This window comes from Bos grunniens, chromosome 5 (assembly GCF_055505025.1).
Source record: "Bos grunniens cultivar Pamir isolate PY7600 chromosome 5, Bosgru_T2T1.0, whole genome shotgun sequence".
NCBI classification, from domain to species: domain Eukaryota; kingdom Metazoa; phylum Chordata; class Mammalia; order Artiodactyla; family Bovidae; genus Bos; species Bos grunniens.
Genome location: NC_141169.1, coordinates 23,719,377 through 23,741,507, shown reverse-complemented (window position 1 = coordinate 23,741,507; position 22,131 = coordinate 23,719,377). Strand labels below are relative to the sequence as shown.

The window sequence follows — 22,131 nt, the reverse complement described above, 5'->3', positions numbered from 1 at the left end:
CTTTGCAGTTGGGTGTAGCCATGTGATTATGTTCCAGCTAATAGAATGTGAGTAGAAATAATGAGCTCTAATTCCAGGTCTGATCCCTGGGATTCTTCCATACGGACTCCTCTCTGTTTCTTCCCTTCTTCTGGTTAATAGGAATGGAGAAGCCATGTACTGAAGGTAACTTAGAATCCATTAATGTAGGCCCTTGAAAAGCCATGTAGAGAAAAGTTACCCAATTGACCAGGAAAACCTTGGACTGTTATATAAATGCAGAAGAACTATGTACCATGTTTGAGCCATTGGATAATTTTAGCTCTTTGTTACAGCAGCTAATGTGACCCTAATGAATTTAAGCACTCATTTTCGGCTAGGCATCCCCATTCTTAATGGTTTCTATATGACAACTCATTTAATCTTCATAACAATGCAGTAAGTAACATATTATTAGTATTATTATTATTATCCCCAATTTACAGATGAGGAAATTGTGATCAAAAGGGACTGTGTAACCTTCTCCCGTTACATAGCTGGGAAATGATAGAGCCAGATTTCAGAGTTCCAGCTCCAGTGTTTTAAGCAATACCTGGTAGTGGCTGTGGATAGAAATTAATAGACTTTTTAAATAAGAAAAGATAGATGTTCTTTCTTTTCAATTAAACATTCTGAAGAAAAAACAGAACCTTTAAAATGTTTAACAGTCCAGCATGAACATTAATTACAATTGAAGTCACTGTTTACAAAATAGTAATATTTCCAAAAAAATCTTTAAAGAGATAAATTGCTTTGGGTTGGGATTTTTGGAAACAAACTCTGAAACTGAGATTTCCAAGCAGATTTATTGAGAAGTGCTCCCTGGAAGTAAGGGAAGCAGGCTTGGGCAGAGAGAGAAGATGAACTAATGTAATCACAACAGAGAACTCAGCCTATCCCACAGGAAGCTCTGGAGCTGGGCAACCCTTCAGAGTTACTCCCCACCAAGGCAGGAGGCCAGGGGTTTTTGTCCTGCTTCAACCAGTCATCAAATGTGGGCTGCTGGCAGGGAGGGCATGTCCACTTGGGTGAGGCTGTGCCTTTGGAGAGAGAGATTCAGCTATGAACCCGTGCTCCCAGCAGCTGGAGGAATGAGCACTGTTGTCTGGGAAGGTGGTCGGGGCAAGGAATCTGGTTGTTGCATCACAGTATTCACTATGGAAACAATTCAGAATAAATAAGTACCATATCTATAAATTTTTGATGGTTCTATTGAGCTGCAGACTCACATAGCCCACTATTTCCTGCTTGTGCCTGAAGCATAAGGAGGTGTCTTGTGAAGGGACTGATGAGAGATGAGACTTCAGAGGTGAGCTGAGCTCACAGGAGAGAGGAAACGGTATACCAAGGGGTTCAGGGAAGCCTGGTGGGAGCATGGAGATGGTGTAGCACAGGGATGGACCCCTGGCAGGTGTACCATTCGGAGCCGTCATCACAATCCATTGCTCCATAAGGACTAAAGCATGAACCAGTATCAATGGGATGGAGAAGGGCTGGACCTGCAAGACATTTTAAGGATAGGTTTCAGTGGCTTTAGTGGATGAACATGAGGATAAGGGAAGACTGGAAGCAAACTCTGTAGTTGTAGCTTCAGAGACTATGAAAGGTGATGCTCAAGGGAGAGTATGGTCATTTTCACTCTGTAGAAGCCAGCACAAAATCTTGACTTTTTTTTTTTTAAGTTTTATTTACTTACTTATTTATTTTTGCACTAAGTCTTCATTGCTGCATACAGGCTTTCTCTAGTTGCGGAGAGGGGGGCTACTCTTCATTGCAGTGCCTGGGGTTCTCGTGGTGGTGGTTTCTATTATTGTGTAGCACAGGCTCCAGAGCTCGGGCTCAGCAGTTGTGGTCCAGGGACTTAGTTGCCCTGTATCATATGAAGTCTTCCCAGGCCAAGGATCAAACTTGTGTCTCTTACACTGGCAGGAGGATTCTTTACTACTGAACCACCAGGGGAGTCCTTGACTATTTTTTAAATTAACAAAACAAAATTCTTATTCTTTTTCCTTTCCTCCTTTCATTCCTTCCTTTAATTTTTCTTTTATTTGAAGAAACTTTCTATTGCTTCCTCCTGTCCCTTAAAATGTGTTGTTCTTTCCATCTATAATTATTTTTTTTTCATTTATCTATTTTAACAAAAATTTCTTTCATCACATCTTCCCTTTTTCAGTTATAAAGCTAAGTGTACCCAAACAAAACATACACTTCAGTAAAACCAAGCAAAGTTTTAAGGCACAGACAGGAAATCCATTTTTAAAAAATATTTTCAATTTTTAGCAGTCTGTCATGGTTCCACACTGGAAGTTCTAACAACAACTTGCACTGTAGGTGCAGTTAGAGGTGACATGAAGTGTGCTGGCAGAGAAGGCAATGGCACCCCACTCCAGTACTCTTGCCTGGAGAGTCCCATGGATGGAGGAGCCTGGTGGGCTGCAGTCCATGGGGTTGCTAAGAGTCAAACATGACTGAGCAACTTCACTTTCACTTTTCACTTTCATGCATTGGAGAAGGAAATGGCAACCCACTCCAGTGTTCTTGCCTGGAGAATCCCAGGGACGGCGGGGCCTGGTGGGCTGCCGTCTCTGGGTCGCACAGAGTCGGACACGACTGAAGCGACTTAGCAGCAGCAGCAGCAGCAGAAGTGTGCTGGACTTGGGGACAGTGTTACCTTGTGAGTGGCTGGCTGCTATCAGGTATATAGATATACAGATCATTTACTTAGGCCGGGTCTGAGTGACCATCTTAAATCCCTTGGTTTACTCACTGAGTAGATGTTATGCAGCTCTGATCTTTGTACTATACCCCTTTTATTTTCTGGAGCAAAGATTAGAATCTAGCCTTCTGCAGGCTGCATTTTTGCCAAGCAACTGGAAAACTTCTAATAGTGTAGAAATTTGTTTTTAAAAGGGAAAAAAGTAAAGAAGTGACAGCACATCAGTGTAGAAGACACTGAGGTTGTGTACACTCAGGGCAGCCAGATCAAGTCAGCATTCACTGAATAACATTTATCGTGTAGATTCCCTGTGTGCCAGGCATTGTCCTAGCTGTGCCAAAAGTACAAAGGGGAAGAGACAGATGAGATCTGTCTCTCATAGAACGTATCTCCTAATTAAGGGAAACAGAAAAGAAGAAATAATAAGATAGCTTCTGATGTTTGCAAGTGCTTGGAAGAAAATAAAAGTTGGAATTCATTAGTTTATCCAGTCCTTTCTTCCTATTTCAAGAAACTGCCTTGGTGAGAAACTGGGTCTTTTAGGGACCTAGAAATGAGATAATGTGAACCCAAACTAACTTCCTGAATAGGTAAATTAATAGACTTTATTTATTGGATAGGGAGGATGGGATTTTACAACTATGAGTATAAATAGGATAGATTAAATTTAAACTCCTTCCTAAGACTGATACCAGGCGTTGTCTATGAAGGCATTGCTTAGTATTAACAATTAGCTAGTAAAAATTGTGGTGGGCACTCTTTTAACCAGTTGCCACTTAAGTGACTCATGGGAAGAACAAGGGCTCTCTATTCCCTGTGTGAGGACCCAGGTGGTACTCAGAGCATGCTGAACAGTCTGCCCACACCAGCGCATCTCTCCCTCAAGAGTTGAGTTTCCCACTATCTGAGAGTCAGAACTGTTTATTCTTTTATTCTCTAATATATTTGTGCCAGTTTTACTTGTTATTAAAGTTATGCAATTTACTTTAATATGACACAACTAATGAAACATGTGTCTAGAAAATGAGAAAAAATTATTGCAATGAAATTTGAATGGAATGCTATGGAAAGACTCAATGTCAAATGAGTTAATTAGCAAAAATTGGAAAAAATAATAAAATGTATGATATGTTGCTCATGTGTACACTTCATGTGAAGTGTATTTAACTTCTCACTCACTACAGAGAAAGAAAAAATGAAAGTGAAAAATGAGATCTTACTCAACGTTGTGTCTTTGGGTAAAAAATGTAGCTTTGGAACCTTTCCAGTGAATTCAATAGTGAGGGAAAGTGCCATGACAGTTGAGCAAACTTACATTTATTTAAGGTAAAACGCTTGAAACATAAATGTATCCTTCCCCCGACACCCCTCCCATCTCTGATTAGCCCGTTAGTTAGCGGTTCTGATTGTGCTACAGAAGATTTTTACTGTATTGTAAAGTGTGTGTTCAGTGCAGCGGGGACTCACAATCCTTCCATTCAGAGACCTCCAGAGCATAGCCTTGACATTATTAGATAAGAATGTATGTCTTCCAATAATTCCTTAACCTAAGCCATTCTCCTTTTCACCATTTGCACAGCAGAAGCGGAGAAAATATTTTCACCTTTCAGTAGCACCTTTCCTTTGAGAATATCAAAGCTCTTTAAAGGACACATTTCTGATTGAGCAACAATGCTCGTCTCCCCAGAGAGAGGTGGACAGAGAGGATTTATTACCCCCTCACTGAGGATGTTAGACTCATGTTAAGTAGCTAACAGATGTCTCCGTGCTGTCTCTCAGGAGAATCATGTTTCCGCTAATCTCCTGGCCACACTGTGTCCTGGTCCCTATTCTTCATAATTCCCAGTATTACAGAGGACTATTCAAGCGTGAAAAGGGCACTGGTCCGAGGCCAGGACACATGGGCTCACACCCGGGCTCTGCCGCTAACTTGTGTGACCTTGAGCATTTGGGTCAGCCTTTCTGTGCCTCAGATCCTGTAAGAGATGAGGATGATGGAACTTAGTTACCAGCCAACCAGGTTGGGAAAAAAATGTTTGTCACACAAATATGGACATTGTAACTGCGGATAGTGAAACTACAGTGGCCTATATGTTTCATTTCATCTACGTTATTTCCGTTCAAAACAGGGGCCCACTCTTTGTTACGATATTTTTGATCATGTGCTGATTCATAGGTTCCAGTTTGAACTTTCTTTCTTGAGAGCAGAAGTGAAAGTCCTTCTTCAAATGCTTTTATCCCAATCTCGCCCATTACCCACCTTTACCATCGTCTAGTGACGGTCCCAGACTCATAGCAAGAGTATGGAAGGAAGCAGTGAGACTGGTAGATCGGTCTAATTGAACTCTGAACTGTGAGGCATCGGTGAGTGGTGGCTGCTTCCTAAGGGTTTTGAATGACTCATTGTATCTCTTCCTTTATTCACAGAAATACTGCTGATATGGCCGGAAAAGAAGAAAAAAGTGAAATATACTTAATTTCTAACAATAGGGAAGTATTCAAATAAACGATGGTATTTCCATACAATGTTAGGCCATTGTTGTGAGTGAATATTTATAAAAAGATGTTGCACATGAGTATTTGTTGGCATAAACTGACAGGCATGATTAAGTGAAAAATCAATCCCAAATGGGCGATGACAACACAATCTCATCATTATTTAATATAACAGGCATTGGAATAAAATGTATTTAGAAGGATATACAGTGGCTATCTCTGGGTGCTGGGATTACAGAAATAAATTTTCTTTATATTCAATACTTCTCTGCTTTTTCTAAATTTCTATGATGGGCATATGTTGCTTTTGGCAAAAGAAAAAAAACTGATTTAAATTAAAATTGTATTAATGCAAAAGCTGCTTGTGGGAATGAATAATAACATTTTGAAAAATTTAAATGCCAGCTCTAAGGATGGAAAACTACTTTAAAATAGGAAGGATAAATTTCATTCATTTTTAAAAGGATGGAACATGTAAATGTATTGCTGAGTCCCTTTGCTGTTCACCTGAAGGTATCACAACATTGTTAACTGACTATACTCCAATACAAATAAAAAGTTTTTTTTTTTAAAGGATAGAATCATTTAATGACAAATGCTTGAAATAAAGTATCAATTGCAAACCTATTTCTTCTTAGCTGTATTCTGCCTTAAATTGCTTCTAAAAGTGGGCTTACATCATGATAAATAAGCATGATATTTTGAAATATCTAAATTAAACAATAATAAATAATAGTACAATGTAATTTTTTTTCTTTTCTGCCAAAATATCACTATAAAACAAATCACCTTCTAAGAAAGCAGATATATTTATTTTTCTTATCATAATTAAAACCGTAGATTACCAAGTGCCTTCTGTGTGCCCATGTGTCGGATACTTGGAATGTTAAATTTACTGGTTAATTTATTTAATTATTAACTCCTCAGGAGAAAGGTATTATTGTTTTCATTTTATAGTAGCTGAAAACTGAAACCTCCAAAATTATTTCTTATCCAACCATAAGTAGCAGAACCACACACCTCTTAAAAATTACTTAATAAATATTTGTTGAATCCTCTCTGTGCTCGAGCAAACTCAAGGAGATGGTGAAGGACAGGGAAGCCTGTCCAGGGAAGCTGCAGTTCATGGGGTCGCAAAGAGTCGGACACAACTTAATGAGTGAACAATAACAACGAGAACAACAGCTCTGTGCTAGCCATCATGTGCTGGGTGCTGGGAATGTACCAGTGAACAAGATACTGTGGTCCCATCATTCAGAGAAGATTGCATTCTAGTCAGAGGACATGGAGCAAATAACTATAAGTCTGATAAATCTTACAAAACGAGAAACACAGGATGTGAGGGAGAAGTTAATCTGGTTTGCAACATCTGTCGTATGTACTAAACATTTAAACTGAGATATCAGTAGGAGTTAACTGGGGGGAAGAGAGTAGGCGTGAAAGAGTATTCCTGGTAGTGGCAATGGTGCATGCTAATGCACAGAGATGATATTTTGCCACAATAATTTGGCATAGATCTCTTCAAGAAAGTTGGAAACATCAAGGGAACATTTCATGCAAAGACGGGCACAATAAAGGACAGAAATGGTAAAGACCTAACAGAAGCAGAAGAGATTAAGAAAAGGTGGCAAAAATACACAGAAGACCTATATAAAAAAGGTCTTAATGACCTGGATAACCACGAAGTGTGGTTACCACAAAGAGCCAGACGTCCTGGAGTGTGAAGTCAAGTGGGCCTTAGGAAGCATCTCTATGAACAAAGCTAGTGGAGGTGATGGAATTCCAGCTGAGCTATTTCAAATCCTAAAAGATGAAGACATTAAAGTGCTGCATTCAATATGCCAGCAAATTTCGAAAACTCACCAGTGGCCACAGGACTGGAAAAGGTCAGTTTTCACTCCAATCCCAAAGAAGAACAACCAAAAAATATCCAAACTACCACACTATTGCTTTCATTAAATGGCAACCCACTCCAGTACTCTTGCTTGGAGAATCCCAGGGATGGAGGAGCCTGGCGGGCTGCCGTCTATGGGGTCACACAGAGTCGGACACAACTGACGCGACTTAGCAGCATGCTAATAAGGTTAAAATCCTTCCAGCTAGGCTTCAGCAGTATGTGAACCGAGAACTTCCAGATGTTCAAACTGGATTTAGAAAAGGCAGAGGAACCAGAGATCAAGTTGCCAACTTCTATTGGATCATAGAAAAAGCAAAGGAATTCCAGAAAAACATCTACTTCTGCTTCATTGACTATGCTAAAACCTTTGATTGTGTGGATCACAACAAACTGAGGAAAACTCTTAAAGAGATGGGAATACCAAACCACCTTACCTGTCTCCTGAGAAACCTGTGTGTGAGTCAAAAAGCAACAGTTAAAACCCAGCATGGAACAATGGACTGGTTCCAAATTGGGAAAGGAGTATGTCAAGGTTGTATATCATCACCCTGATTATTTAACTTATATGCAGAGTATATCATGTGAAATGCCAGGCTGGATGAATCACAAGCTGGAATCAAGATTGCCAGGAGAAATAGCAATAACCTCAGATATGCAGATGATACCACCCTAATGGCAGAAAGTTAAGAGGAACTAAAAAGCCTCTTGATGAGGGTGAAAGAGGAGAGTTGAAAAGCTGGCTTAAAACTCAGCATTCAAAAAATGAAGATCAAGGCATCCAATCCCATGACTTCACGGCAAATAGAAAGGGAAAAAGTGGAAGCAGTGACAGATTTTATTTTTGGGGGCTCCAGAATCACTGCGGATGGTGGCTGCAGTCATGAAATTCAGAGACACTTCTTCCTTGGAAGGAAAGCCATGACAAACCATAGACAGTGTATTCAAAAGCAGAGACATCACCTGGCTGACAAAGGTCCATATAGTCAAAGCTATGATTTTTCCAGTAGTCATGTACAGTTGTGAGAGTTGGACCATAAAGACGGCTGAGAGCTGAAGAATTGATACTTTCAAACTGTGGTGCTGGAGAAGACTCTTGAGAGTTCCTTGAACTGCAAGGATATCAAATTAGTCAATCCTAAAGGAAATCAAATATTCATTGAAGGACTGATGCTGAAGCTGAAGCTCCAATACTTTGACCACCTGATGAGAAGAGCCGACTCCTTGGAAAAGACCCAGATGCTGAGAAACGTTGAACACAAGGAAAGGGGGTGTCAACGGATGAGATAGTTAGATAGCATCACTGGCTCAATGGACATATTCGAGCAAACTCCAGGAGATAGTGAAGGAGAGAGGAGCCTGGCACGCTGCAGTTCATGGGGTTGCAAAGAATTAGACACGACTTAGTGACTGACAACAATTGCAATCTGGCATAACCAACATCATCACTCTGGCTTAAAACTGTAGGCAGTTTTACTATTTCTTATTTTTCTTATTTCTTATTATTTTATTATTTCTTTCATGTGGATCTGCCGATCAGCCACAGCCCAGATGCAATCACACAAGCCCATTTAAGACATCGTGTCATGTTCAGGAGAACATTTCATTGGCTAAAGCAAGATGTATGGCCACGCCCCAAATCCGTGAAATGTGGAAAATATTTTGCCCAGATAATACTTCAAACTCACATAATAGAAGATATAGATCAAGAATTTAATACAGTAAAAAAAATTATGAACAGTGATTCGAATAATTTTCCAAGGAGTCTGTTGCTAGTGTGGTTAAAGCATAATGACATGGGGAGAGATACTGCTGGCTGCTCTTATAACTTGTTTACCCTGCTGCTGCTGCTAAGTTGCTTCAGTCGTGTCCGACCCTGTGCGACCCCATAGATGGCAGCCCACCTTGCTCCCCCGTCCCTGGAATTCTCCTGGCAAGAACACTGGAATGGGTTGCCATTTCCTTCTCCAATGCATGAAAGTGGAAAGTGAAAAGTGAAAGTGAAGTCGCTCAGTCGTGTCCGACTCTTAGCGACCCCATGGACTGCAGCCCACCAGGCTCCTCTGTCCACGAGATTTTCCAGGCAAGAGTACTGGACTGGGGTGCCATTGCCTTCTCCATGTTTACCCTGGGAACTTCTTATTCTAGAGATTATATATGTCTGTGTACATGCAAGCCCACTCTAAAAGATAATGGCTTACCAACTTCTACAGGAACTTTATTTTCAAAGAGTTGACCTACACTGAAGTAACCTGGTTATCCCACAGGACAAATATAACATTGATTGAATTAAATGTTCCTCTGTAACACACAATGTTGGGTCTCTGTGTAACCACAGCACATTCAGAAGCTATGCCTCAAAGGTGTTGAAACCAGTGTTTGGGTCCCTGAGCAAACAGCATTAAATGTGGTTGCTGCTCACTCTCCAGGAATGGAGGTCAGCTATTTTATACACAGTGAATAAGATGAACTAGTTATAAAACGTGAGGAAACATCTAATTTGACCACCTATCTCAGAAACACTATCTTTTATTTGGTCACATCGTTTTGATAATGTTACAAGAATAGTTCGGTTTATTTTTACCCGTCACTGTACAGATGCATTCATCTGCTTTACAAGTGCTAATGCCTGAATGAACAGGTGTGGAGACACGAGTTGGCCAAATATAAACTTGTCCAGTTCATGTGTTTAACAAATGTGGGCTTTTAAAAAAAAGAAGATTCATTCAACACAGCCAGCCACTGCATTATTAGCTGTAATGGTATATTCTGCCGTAGAAAATGGTATTAGTTTCAGTTGAGGCTAATTGCTTTTTTTTCCCTTTTGCTGATGAGAAGAGATTAAATGAAATCACTTGAATAATCCTGTTCAAGAGCCAAATTTTCCCCCTCATTTGTAAAATCTCAGTTTTATAATCTTGAGGATTTAAAATACAGTCTTCTAGTCTTTCTGACAATACTTACTTCCCACAAAAACAAGACTTCTGTTAGTTAGCCTCCAGTAAATTTCATTATCAATTATGTGTTATTTCAAGAGAAATCAATGGTTTTAATAAATATAATAGATTTGGAGTAATTCTTTCCTCCTCATTTCTTTTAAGGTTATGAAAGCCTTCTGCTTGGCTACATTATTGTATCTTATTACTCAGTTTGCAAAGCTGCATTTAAGAGAGAATGCGGTTTTCTGGTTTCCTGTTCTGATATACTTTGATTGTTCTTATCTGAGCACCTTTTCATTTTTATGATGCTTTCTTCCTCTTTATACCCTGTTTTGTTGTTGTTTAGTCGCTAAGTCATGTCTGACTCTTCTGCAACCACATGAACTGTGGCCTGCCAGGCTCCTCTGTCCCTGGGATTTCCCAGGCAAGAATACTGCAGTGGGTTGCCACTTCCTTCTCCAGGGGATCTTCCTGATTCAGGAATTGAACCCACGTCTCCTGCACTGGCAGGTGGATTCTTTACTACTGAGCCACCAGGGAAGCCCCATCCAAAACTTATAAGAGATTAATATCTAGAAGATAATCAAGAAGTCTGTTTACAATTTTTAAAATGAGATTGCTGTACGCCTGAAACCAACACAACATTGTAAATCAACTATACTCCAAAAACCTTTAAAATAGAATAAAATGGAGATAATAACAATAGAAAGTGAAGTGCTCAATGAAGACCCTGGCATACAGTTAATGATTTCCATTTGCTATTATTAGCTTATCCGTTCTTATCCTCTCTGACAAAACATACTCTGTGATGAGCCTGAATTTCCAGTTTCTGTGTGGTTTTATATTGCTAGTTTGTACAGTTACAGAGAAATGTGCAAATATCTAGCTAGTCTCACTATCCACAACTGTGTTTGGTAAATATCCCTGGATAAGCCATTGGTTAAAATGAAAGTGGGGAGAATATTGTTCACAGCTCCCATGACACAGAGGGGAGCATAATGCTACGTGCACCACTGCAGCTGTGGAACCAGCTGCCAAGGGCACCTGCCAGGTGATGTTGCAAGAAGAGTATGCTTCATAGCTTAAGGTGTGGATCTTGTGACTGTCATGTTCCATCCTGCCTGAGACTGGGACCCAGGAGTGCTGTACCCAGAGGATGGAGAGTCTGGGAGGAGCAGTTCTCCACTCCTTGGCTCTTCGTCCAGATGACTTGTATGACTGTGGCTGACGGAAGGACCATTTGGGCCAGCCCCGTCCTGCCGGGTTTCCTGGTGACTCCTTTACCCAAGGGGCAGACTGGCCACAGAGAGATGGCTTTGCTCACAGCCAACCAAACTTGCTCTCTGAAAGGAGAGCTTTGTCTTTTTCTGCTTCATGACCTCAGCCTTGGGGAAGGTTTTGGCTCTCCAAGTGTGGCCCAAAAGCACAGATGATGAGACACAGGGCAGAAGGCAGTGAGCTGTACCTGGGTTCAGTGACCTGAGCTGGGTCTACTCCTTGGGCTTGGGGAGAGATAAAGTTGTCCTTCTGATAGGGGAGGAAGGGAAACCAATGATAAACTCCAGGCTGGGCACTTTTCCACACAGTGTCTCCTTCAATTCCCTACAAACCTGTAGGATGAGCTTTCTTATCCCCATTTTACAGATGTGAAAACTGCAGCTTAGAGAGGGAAAATTACCCAGCTTGTAAGCAGCCAAGTGGGATTTGAACTCTAGGTCTGTTTGACTCCAAGACCCATGGGTGATTGGTTTTCTTTTTTACTGCACTACTCTCTATATCTGTGAACTCAGACTGGAGTGGGTGGAACTGGGTGGATCAGTGGCTTGGTGGAGTCCAGGTAAGAATGCATGGCCAGCTCCATCTGTATCTGAACTTGGTGGGCAGTTCAGTTAGTTATAGAAAGCTAATTACATTTAATGCTGCATCTGAACATGTGTTCTTCTAGTGAGCTGGTTTTAGTTGTGGCTTTGATTTCCCAGTAGAAATTATATTCCTGTGAAATAATGGCATCCTCTAAGTGTTGTGCTTTGCTTGTCATTTAGAGAAGTCCACACTTCCAGGAGACACACTATATCCCCAGGATGGATTCCTGGTCCAAGAAGGAAACCATGTAGGCCCTCCAAGATAGAAAGCACTTGCTCCCAGGTGGAATTTCATTTCTCTGTGCTTTGGGGATCTGATAGGTGCTTTGAAAAACTGGCTTCACTAGCCATTAACAGAGATATCTCTTGTTCACACATCTGCAACTGAATTTTCTTTGTGCTCGAGAAATCACATGTTTTTTGGTACTGTGCTATTCAGAGGTCAGCAGGATTGCCAGAGCCACATGTTCTTGGCCATGTCTCTAAGACCCAAGTCAATGACTAATAACAATAATAATCATGATAGGGATCATTGCAAATCATTCACTCTGTATTTGCTATGTGCTGGGCCATGTAGCAAATTCACTTTATATTCACAACAACCCACTGAAGTACAGGTATACCTCAGAGGTATTTCGGATTTGGTTCCAAATAAAGTGAAAAAAGTAAAGTGAATATTGCAATGAGTCACACGAGTTTTGGGATTTTCTAGTATGTTGAAAAATTATGCTTATACTATACTGCCATAGTATTATGTCTAAAAAAAAAGTACACACATCAATTAAGATCTACATTATTTAAAAAATACGCTATTACTAAAATTGCTAACCTTCATCTGGGCCTTCAGCAAATCATACTAGTAACATCTAAGATCACAGATCACCATAACAAATATAATAATAACAAGAAAGTTTGAAATATTATGAGAATTAGTAAAATGTGACACAGAATTATGAAATGAGCAAATGCTATTGGGGAAATGACAACAATAGACTTGTTCAACGAAGGGTTGCCACAAACCTTCAATGAGTGAAAAGTGCAATATCTGCAAAGCACAGTAATGTGAAGCCCAATAAAACTCGGTATGCCTGTGTGTATTATTTAGGATGGGCTTGACTGCAAGTAGCAGAAATCCAGCTTCAATGGCTTAACCAGATGAGAGATTAATTTTTCTCATAGGCTAAGAAGTCTAGCAGTAAGTACTTCAGGGGGAGTATGCAGGCTCCATCAAGAACCCAGGGTCCTTCTCTGGGGGAGCCTCATATTTGCAGCTTGGCTGCTCTGCTTTGTGTATTACAACTGATTTTTAGACAGAAAAAAGGAAAAAGATAAAGACTAAGTGGGAAAAACTAAAACAGTGGATGTGAGCTGAATATTTCCCCTCTAACAAGCTTTCTCAGAAACCCTAGCTGGCACTTTCAGTTGCCCCTCACTGTCCAGAACTGTGTTCCATGCCCACGCTTAACTGCAAGGGAGTCTGACAGCTGAAGAGTGTGTAAGTGAGTACCTTGCTTAGGAAGGAAGGAGTAATAGGTACTGGCTTGGTAACCAACAGGGCCTGGCTTAGGTAGTTAATATTTGTTCAGAATTTATAGACAAGAAAAGTGAAATTAGAGAAGTAATTGTGTTACTCCTAGTTAAGGAGTGACAGGGCCCAGACCTAAATCAAGGTCTGTCTGATTCTAAAGCCACATTCCTAAAAGCTCTGCTAGAATTTGTTCCTGGTGCTTGTGGGTATTTAGGATGGAGAACTTTAGGGGCCTCTCCTAGGGAACAAAAAAGAGGAGTGATTTGTCAGCTTCTTGAGAATTGTGTGAAGATCAACACTTGGAAGATATGAAAAGGCAGATTAAGGCACAAGGTGAGGAAGTGATTCTAACAGTAATTAACTGTTCTATGGGCTGGGTAGCAAACTCCCATTTGTATAGAGATGAAATTACCTATCAGAGAAGATCACTTAACTGATCGTGAGTTAGGATCTATTGTGAGTTCAAGATCCTGGGTCTAGGAAACAAAAGTGGTGATATAGAACAATTGTGATAGAGGAAGGCATCTGGATCTAGTGTAAAAGGCTCCTGATTTGTTAGAGCTAGAACAATTACACAATGTATGGTCCAACTTGAGGCATTTTTTAGAGTAAAAAGGGAATTATTGCTAATTACACTGGGACTTCTCTTGTGGCTCAGATGGTAAAGAATCTGTCTACAATGAAGGAGACCTGGGTTTGATCCCTGGATCGGGACGATCTCCTGGAGAAGGGAATCGCTACCCACTCCAGTATTCTTGCCTGGAGAATTCCATGGACCGAGGAGCCTGGAGGGCTACAGTGCATAGGGTTGCAAAGAGTCAGACAGGACTGAGCGACCAACACTCCTGCTACTACTACCCTGGGACAAAAGGCATATACAAGGATCATCACAGACTTGTGGGTACCCTAAGAATAGACTTCTGATGAATAAAGTAATGGAGAGGCCTGGACTTGAGAGGGGGAAACAGCTAGGGGAATTGTCAGAAAGGATAGACACCCCCAAGCCATATCCCACTTCTGTAGGCTGGACCTTCCAACCTTCTTTGTCTGTGACACAGTTCAGTGGTTGGTGTTGAAATGTGATGGGCAGGGACAATATGTAACCTTAAAACATTCACTTGACATAGATCCTTATGCCTGAGTCCCTGTAACATGACTTTTTTTAAGAGATGCTGAGCATGGATCATGCTGTTTTCCTTCCTGAGTCATGAACCAGAACCATTCTGGGCTGGAAAGGAAATTGGATTTCATATATCCCCAAATCCTTCTCAGCCTTTAAAAACTGCCTTTCTGCTTAGCTCAGTGACCTTGGGCAAGTCACAACCTCTCTCTATGCTTTGGTTTTTCCTTTAGTGGAAGTAGAATGAAAATAATTGTTACCTAAGAGAAAAAAAAATGATTCAAGATTTTCCAATGAAAGATGCCATATGGAGCCAAGTGATATTATTATTTTTATGACAGTTATTAGCGGAGCTGCTTCTTGTCCCATCCCCTCTCATTAGGCCACTGAGCATGAATAAACACAGGTTCAGCCAGTGGCTGGTATTTGATGATGTTGGCACTGGAGATGAAAGGAAGGAATTTCTCTCTGGTTTGTGTTTCGCTGTTAACCTCCTCATGCCTGGATCTCAGTGTTTACATGTGTGGTAACTGGGCACCAGTGGGAGTCTCAGCCAGTGGTTTCGTAACAGAGGTGGCCTATTCAGGAAGCCTTTTAATAATGATGCTATTAAAATATTGTCTTCACTCCTTCCCTAATTCCTTTATTCAGTAGACATTGATTGTCTCTGTATGCCAGGTTCTCTTTCCCAAGCATGTGACAAGATGTATAATGGCACACATTAAGCTCTCTGATGTTTGTGGATTCAAGGAACATGTCAGAGGACAGCTGGTTTTCTGCTGAAATTTTACATCTCTCTTACCTATCTTTTGTTTTTTCTTTTTTAAAAGATACATTTATTGAGTCTCTTACCTATCTTGATCCCTGAGAAACATTTATAAATGCAAAAGTGCTTTTGCTACCTATTTCTGGAAAAGTCAAGACCAAATTTCTTTTCTTAAAAAAATTGAGGTATAGTTGATTTACCATATTATGTTGGTTTCAGGTGTACAACGTAGTGATTCAAAATTTGTATAGCTTATACTCCATTTGTAACTGCTATAAAATATTGGCTATTTACCCCATGTGATATATCCTTGGGGCTTATTTACTTTATACATAGTCTTCTGTACTTCTGAATCCTTTATCCCTATCTTACCCCTCCCCTCTTCTTACAGGTATCAGTTATTTTAACACAGCATAAAAGAATCTTCAGGATTTGCTCCCTTTTCTATCTCATCTCTCATCAAGCCTCTTTTAGGACCACCAAGGTCCAGCAACTGGGCCTATCTGGCAGGCCCTTGAATATTTAATAAATATATTAGATTTTGTAGATCTTGTGGTCTCTGTTGCAACTAATCAGTGCTGCTCCTGTAACATGAAAGCAGCCATGGACAAAATATACCTTGATGGGCATGATTGTGTCCAAATAAAACTTTATTTACAAAAACAGGTGGTAGGTTGCATTTGGTCCATGGGCTCTGGTTTGCTGATCTCTGCTTTAGATCTTAGCTCATGCTAGGTTCTTTCACTTCCTACATTAAAAATCTCTTCTTCCCCCATTTATCTGTCCATTACCTATTGGTCACCTCAAGCCTGAGACCTTTCTCTACTACCCTGGGTAGAACTGACCACTCACACCTGCCACCTGCTTATCTGTGTTTTCTCCCCTTACTTGAATGTAAGCTTTATTCCTTCATTCATGCATCCTTTGATTCACTCATTCAACGTTATTTAATGAGTGCATGCTATGGGGCAGAGTTGATGACTTTTTAGTCTTTGTACAGCATGGAGGTGGAAGCCTAACCCTTCACATATGACTAATATGTGCTTGTTGAATAAAAGGAGTTAGAATATAGAGAAGTCCACTGCTAAGAGATATCTGTGTTGAGTATAAGTGCCTAAAAGTGGGGAATTACTTTGATTTTGAAATCTCTCCATTGTGCTGAAGGCTTTAAGGCTTTTGAAATGTTCCTCTCAAGGTTTCTGTAGCATGGTCTGGCATAATTCAGTGGCTCCTACCTACTGTCCATCTTCATCCTCTTTCCTAAGTCCCTGGGGTCCTACTTCTGGGGACCCTATATGGCAGGATCAAGAGCAGCAGCACCAACTCCTAGACTCCTTCATGGGCAGGACTCATGTGGGGTTGAAGTTTACCAACAGAATGTCAACATAGTGCAGTGTTCTTGCTTTCATTTTAAATAGAAGATCTGGTCTTTCCATTGCTTCCTGAGCGAGCTCTTACTGTTGTTGTTTAGTCACTAAGTCGTGTCCTATTCTTTTGTGACCCCATGGACTGTGGGCCTCTAGGATCCTCTGACCATGGGATTTTCCAGGCAAGAATACTGGAGTGGGTTGCCATTTCCTTCTTCAGGGGATCTTCCCAACCCAGGTCTTGAACCCGTGTCTCCTGCATTGCAGGCAGATTCTTTACCACTGAGCCACTAGGGAAGCCTGCGCAAGCCCTTAGTCCAGGGCTATCTGGACTAAGAAGCTTAAACAGCTCACAGCATGAGAATACTGACATTGCTTCCTTGCAGAGTCTAAATCTAATTTTTTTTTTTAATCTACAGTTTCTGGCTGTTTGAGAGTGATTCTGAGATAAATGAAAAAATGAAGCTCCTTGGTTACTCATATTATGGCAATTACTTTATGGATCCTTGGAGCCCCAAAATATTCAAAGCTGGACATAATCTGTTTTCTTAAATTTGCAACCCATTCTAGATGAAAGCAGAACATTTATTTAATTGGTTGTCACCAATGAAACCAAAATTACTTTATTCCATTCAACCCAGTCAGATGTAAATTTTCAGCGGTTACCAGAAGGTTATGAGTTTGTGGTCAGAGGCAGGGAAAAGAAAACGGTTACAGCTGGTGACAAAACAAACCCCAAACCTCCACATGTTGCTCATGTTACAATTGTAAATAGGAAAGGAGCCCGAACTGGAAACTGTAGGACAGAGTGTGTGTTGGGTAAATTCTAGAGAAACTAGAAAGACTGTTCTGGATCTCTTCACCAGTTTTTTTTTTTGTTTGTTTGTTTTTAATACAGGAAGCCAGTGAGGAAAGTGGCAGCTGAGCAGAGTACAAGATTGTCATTCATGAACTCACTCCCACAGGTAGTAGAAAATCAAATTAATCAAAGTTCGTTGTGACAGAGCCCTTTTCACGGATGCATCTGTAATCTGCCTGGCCTGACATTTTAAGACTGGTTACTTTTGTGAGGGAACACTGGCAAGAAGAAATCATGTCCCTGGTGATTCGGAGGAGGGAGGGAGGGGGATGGGTGGTAAATTGACCTTTGGTTACAAAAAGAAAAATAAAGCAGTGTTGCTAAATGACCAAGGCCACAAAGATAGTAAACACAGCAAGGGCACAGTGGAGAACGTGTGGTATTTGTGAGCTAACCCCATTGCAACACTCACGCAATGTGGTGGTAAGAAACTTCTGGCAAGTTCCTCCTTTAGCAAGTCCCTGTCAAGTATATTTTGAATGGATTCATAATCATGTCTGCGTGTGTGTGTACATTTCGGTGGGCAAGACATTGGCAAATGAATTTCATTAAAAAAACGAGATGCTTGACAGGTATTATGGTTTAAAATAAAACATAGTCTTCGCTTTTGTTTTTAGCATGAATAAATACTTGACTTTTGGCAATTCTCACCAAAACTTGAGTGTCACTGTTTGAGAATGTTTATCAGAATTAAAATTCACATATCCTTTGATTTTGAAATTTTAAGGAACTGATTCATGGTTCTATTCAGATGCGTGCAAAAATATGTTTGTGGGAGCAAAGGATTAAAGCTACCCACTTGTCCACCAGGAGTTGGGTAAACTCGGGGACATCTACACAGTGGAATATAATGCAGCTGTTGAAATAAAAAAGGTAAATCTAAGTGTATAGATTTGCAATAAACTCCACAATTTCTTAAGTTTCACTGAGGAACAGAGGAGTATGTGTAAGAAAGGGAGGGGCACATATGCTTGTATATACATAGAATATTTCTGGAAGGATGCCCAAGAAATATAATAGTGGATGCCTCTGTGGAAAAGACTGTGAGACTGGGTTCCACAGGTTGATAGAAATTTACTTTCTTCTCCTTATGCTTTGCACTGCTTGAAATTTTTATTGGCCTGGCACACAAATCATTTTTAAAACAGAATTCCAAAGGAAATGTCATTCTTCCCAATTAATTGGGTTTTGCTGGTGTTGGTATCAGTGCCCAGTGAAATAGGCTGAACTATATGGTTTGATTCATAGACTGAATGCTTTAAAACCCTACAGGAGAAGGCATTTTTCAGTTAAGTGTATATTTGGGAAGAGTATTTCAGTAACTAATGAATAATAAAAAAACATTGATTTGGGGCTGCTATTTTTGTGCTGACAATTTGGAATCCTAGAGAGGTGTGTAGAAGTTCATGGCATGGCAAATTTCCTGGCAAGTGGAAGGGTCGCCCTGACCTGCAAAATCATGAATTAATGACTTCTAACTTCTCATGCATTTTAATTTCATAGCTGTCATCATTGCCATTTCTTTCTTTGCCAGTGGATGACTGAAGAATGATTGAGAGGATAAACAGCCATTGATTTATTTACATTAAATAATACTCTGCTTGCTCCAGGAGCTGATAAGCTCAGTGGCCCTTGGAAACCAGTCACATGACAGCAACTTAGCAACCTCCCTCTGAAGTCCGGCTCACCAGCGATGGCAGGAGGGGAATGATAAGGACAGAAGAGTAGGGGCTAACACACAGTCTTTTCTGAGACTCGCTGCTGAATCAAGACACTGTGTTTTGGGACAGGGTGTATAGCAGGGTACCCTTCATTTAACCTTTAATAGCCTTTGTTATCTCGTGTAATGTTAGGCTTACTGTTAATTAATACTTTCTTTGTCTATGCTGTCTCGTTTCTCAAATAGTGCCAGCTCTTTCAGTGCTAAACTGGTGTCTTCATCTATTCATTAGTTCATTTATGGAACAAATATTTAATGCATTGCTGCCACACGTGACTGCTTTGCTAAGCCCTAGGGGATGTAAGATGACTATTACTTGCTTTCAAGTCACTCACAATCTATTAGTCTCTTCAAAGTCTAATAGTCTCATTCAGATTTATATCTCCCAAGGTTATTGACACAGAAATGTTTAATAAATGTCAAAAAATTGAGAAATTTCTCATTCTGTGAACCCAGAACTGTGTCATGATACTATAGGTGCACATTTTTACCGATGAGATTTGAGTAAATCTGTTTCTTAAGGTCGCTTCAATAAGCATTTAGAAACACAATTCCTTCTTTAGATCAGACATTTCTAGACCTGGGAATGAACACTTTTAGGGCTGGCACTGAGGACGACAATTATTATAACCCAACAATAGCCAGGGCTGTAAACTCCTGAGGAAGTAGGCTCATTTTCACATGGACAAACAGCTCCACTAACAAAGAACACAGGAAGAGAGAAGGCTGTCCGGGAAGCTGACATTTCCTGAGTGCCCACTTAGGGCCTGGAGTCCCACATGCTTCACTTCATTCAGGGAACAGCTACCCAACAAACACAGTGATAAGGATGTGGAGAGAAAGAAAGGAGTGTTTTCAGTACTGGCCTGGTTGTTAGTGGGCCACAGATATATTTGTAGATATGCATGCATGTACTTCTAACTTAAAATTAAATATTTACCAAGCCCTTTTCCAGGTGCTTGGTGCCTAAAGAGGTATAAGCCATAGTCTGTGCCCTGAATAAGGCAAGTGATATAAAGAAACACAAAGCCAAATAGCCACATGGAAATTATATAGCATTTCTCAAGAGGGTTTTAGGGCTGACTGGATCCACAGTGAACATTTAACCTAGAGTTTGCTAAAATGGAGTATGCACCTCATTGGTGGCATGCATGAAGATGTTATAAAAAATATTTTAAAATTTCATTAAAAATTTATTTTAACATGCATTAGAAAAACCTATAATTATGATATCCAACCCTTGAGTATATGGATATTCCCTCTGTCAGGCTACATATGAAAGTGAATTGATTTGAAGATTATCTGAAGGAAAATATCAAGTAAATAAATAACCAGGATGGGATTTAGTGCATGCTGTGTGTGCTAAGTTGCTTCAGTCGTGTCTGACTCTGTGTGACTCTATGGCCAGTAGCCTGCCTGGCTCCTGTGTCCATGGGATTCTTCAGACAAGAACACTAGAGTGGGTTGCCATTCCCTTCTCCAGGGGATCTTCCTGAGCCAGGGATCAAACCCGTGTCTCTTATGTCTCCTGCATTGGCAGGCAGGTTCTTTACTACTAGCGCCACCTGAGAAGCTGTGATTCAGGGATATGGTAATGATTCTACGAGTGTTACTTGAATAACCTGAGTTTAGAAAACGCAGATCAAGTCCAATTTCTGGACTGCAGGGACGTTACATGAGTTCTCCAGGTCAGAAAGCCAGCGAAGAACACAGACCAGAATCTGGTCACCTGACCGGTCCTCTGACCCCACATCCTCATTCAATCACTACTTCCTATTTTGCATATGAGGAAACTACAACCCTGAATCACATATCCACTCTTGGTACAACTTACTTGAGAATCTGTAATGCAGAAAGAATAGAATTGGCTTCATGAAGAATCAGTTAACATAATTATGGTGTACTTACCTAAGCATGGCAGTATTATAAAAATATCATACTTATTAATTTTTGGTCATCCCCAAACCAGCCTGTGAGATATCCTTAGCTATTTCTACCATCCCTCTTTTCCATAGGAGGAAATTAAGGAGCAAAGATCCAAGATCTTCCCTAAGATTGTAAGTTAACAAAGCTGGGATTTGAACCCAGATGGTTCAGCTCTGGAATTTATTCTCTTAACCACCCCACACAGAGTTCACTGTACACAGGGGAAGGAAGCAAACTGTCCCTGCTGAAACCAGACAGAGTCTGCTCAGACAATATATGGATATTACGCCCTGTTTCAAACTCCCATTAGACCCGCGTTCATCTCATAAAAGGCTTTGTTTCTTCAAACCATCATTTTTTCATACGTGGAAACTCCTGGGAGGAACCAGTGATTACCAAAAGCAACCTTTGTACAAGAATAATTTGTTAGATCGCTATGATAAGTACTGTAAAGAAATGAAGGGGGAGATGGAGAGAGTCGGGAATGTGAATGGAGAGAGGGACAGTCTGGGGACACTGCTGGTGGGGCTGAGAGTGACCCGGGAAATGGGGCTCCTGCAGGGCTCCTCCCTGCGCCACAGGGGGCCACCAGGTGCTGTGAAAGCCCTGCACCAGCCCTGCCTGGTGCCCAGTGCTTGGCACAGAGCAAATGCCCAGAAGCTCTGTGGGGTGAGTGGAAGCCTGGATGGAAATCAAAGGCAAACCAGGAGGCAGGCATGGGATTGGAGGTGATTGGAGGTGAGAGGGCATAAAACCCACACTTGACCTACTTTATCACTGCTCCAGGTGGGCCCGAGGACGAGAGCACTGGGTGAATCTGAGTCAGATAAAGTGTGCTAACCACTTAACAGTGTCCCGATGCGTCCAGGACGCTTTGCTTTGGGGAAATCCATTTGTCAGAGCAGCCCCAGTTCAACCTT

General features: G+C 40.8%; 1 long non-coding RNA gene across 1 annotated transcript in view; it reads left to right on the top strand.

Annotated features, from left to right (window-relative positions):
- Nucleotides 1–22,131, top strand: part of LOC147371404 (uncharacterized) — a 298,466-nt gene that overhangs the window by 193,189 nt on the left and 83,146 nt on the right. Inside the window, exon 2 of the long non-coding RNA XR_015163547.1 lies at nt 17,605–17,671. This is a non-coding gene — a long non-coding RNA (uncharacterized LOC147371404). The remainder of the gene's footprint in view (nt 1–17,604; nt 17,672–22,131) is intronic.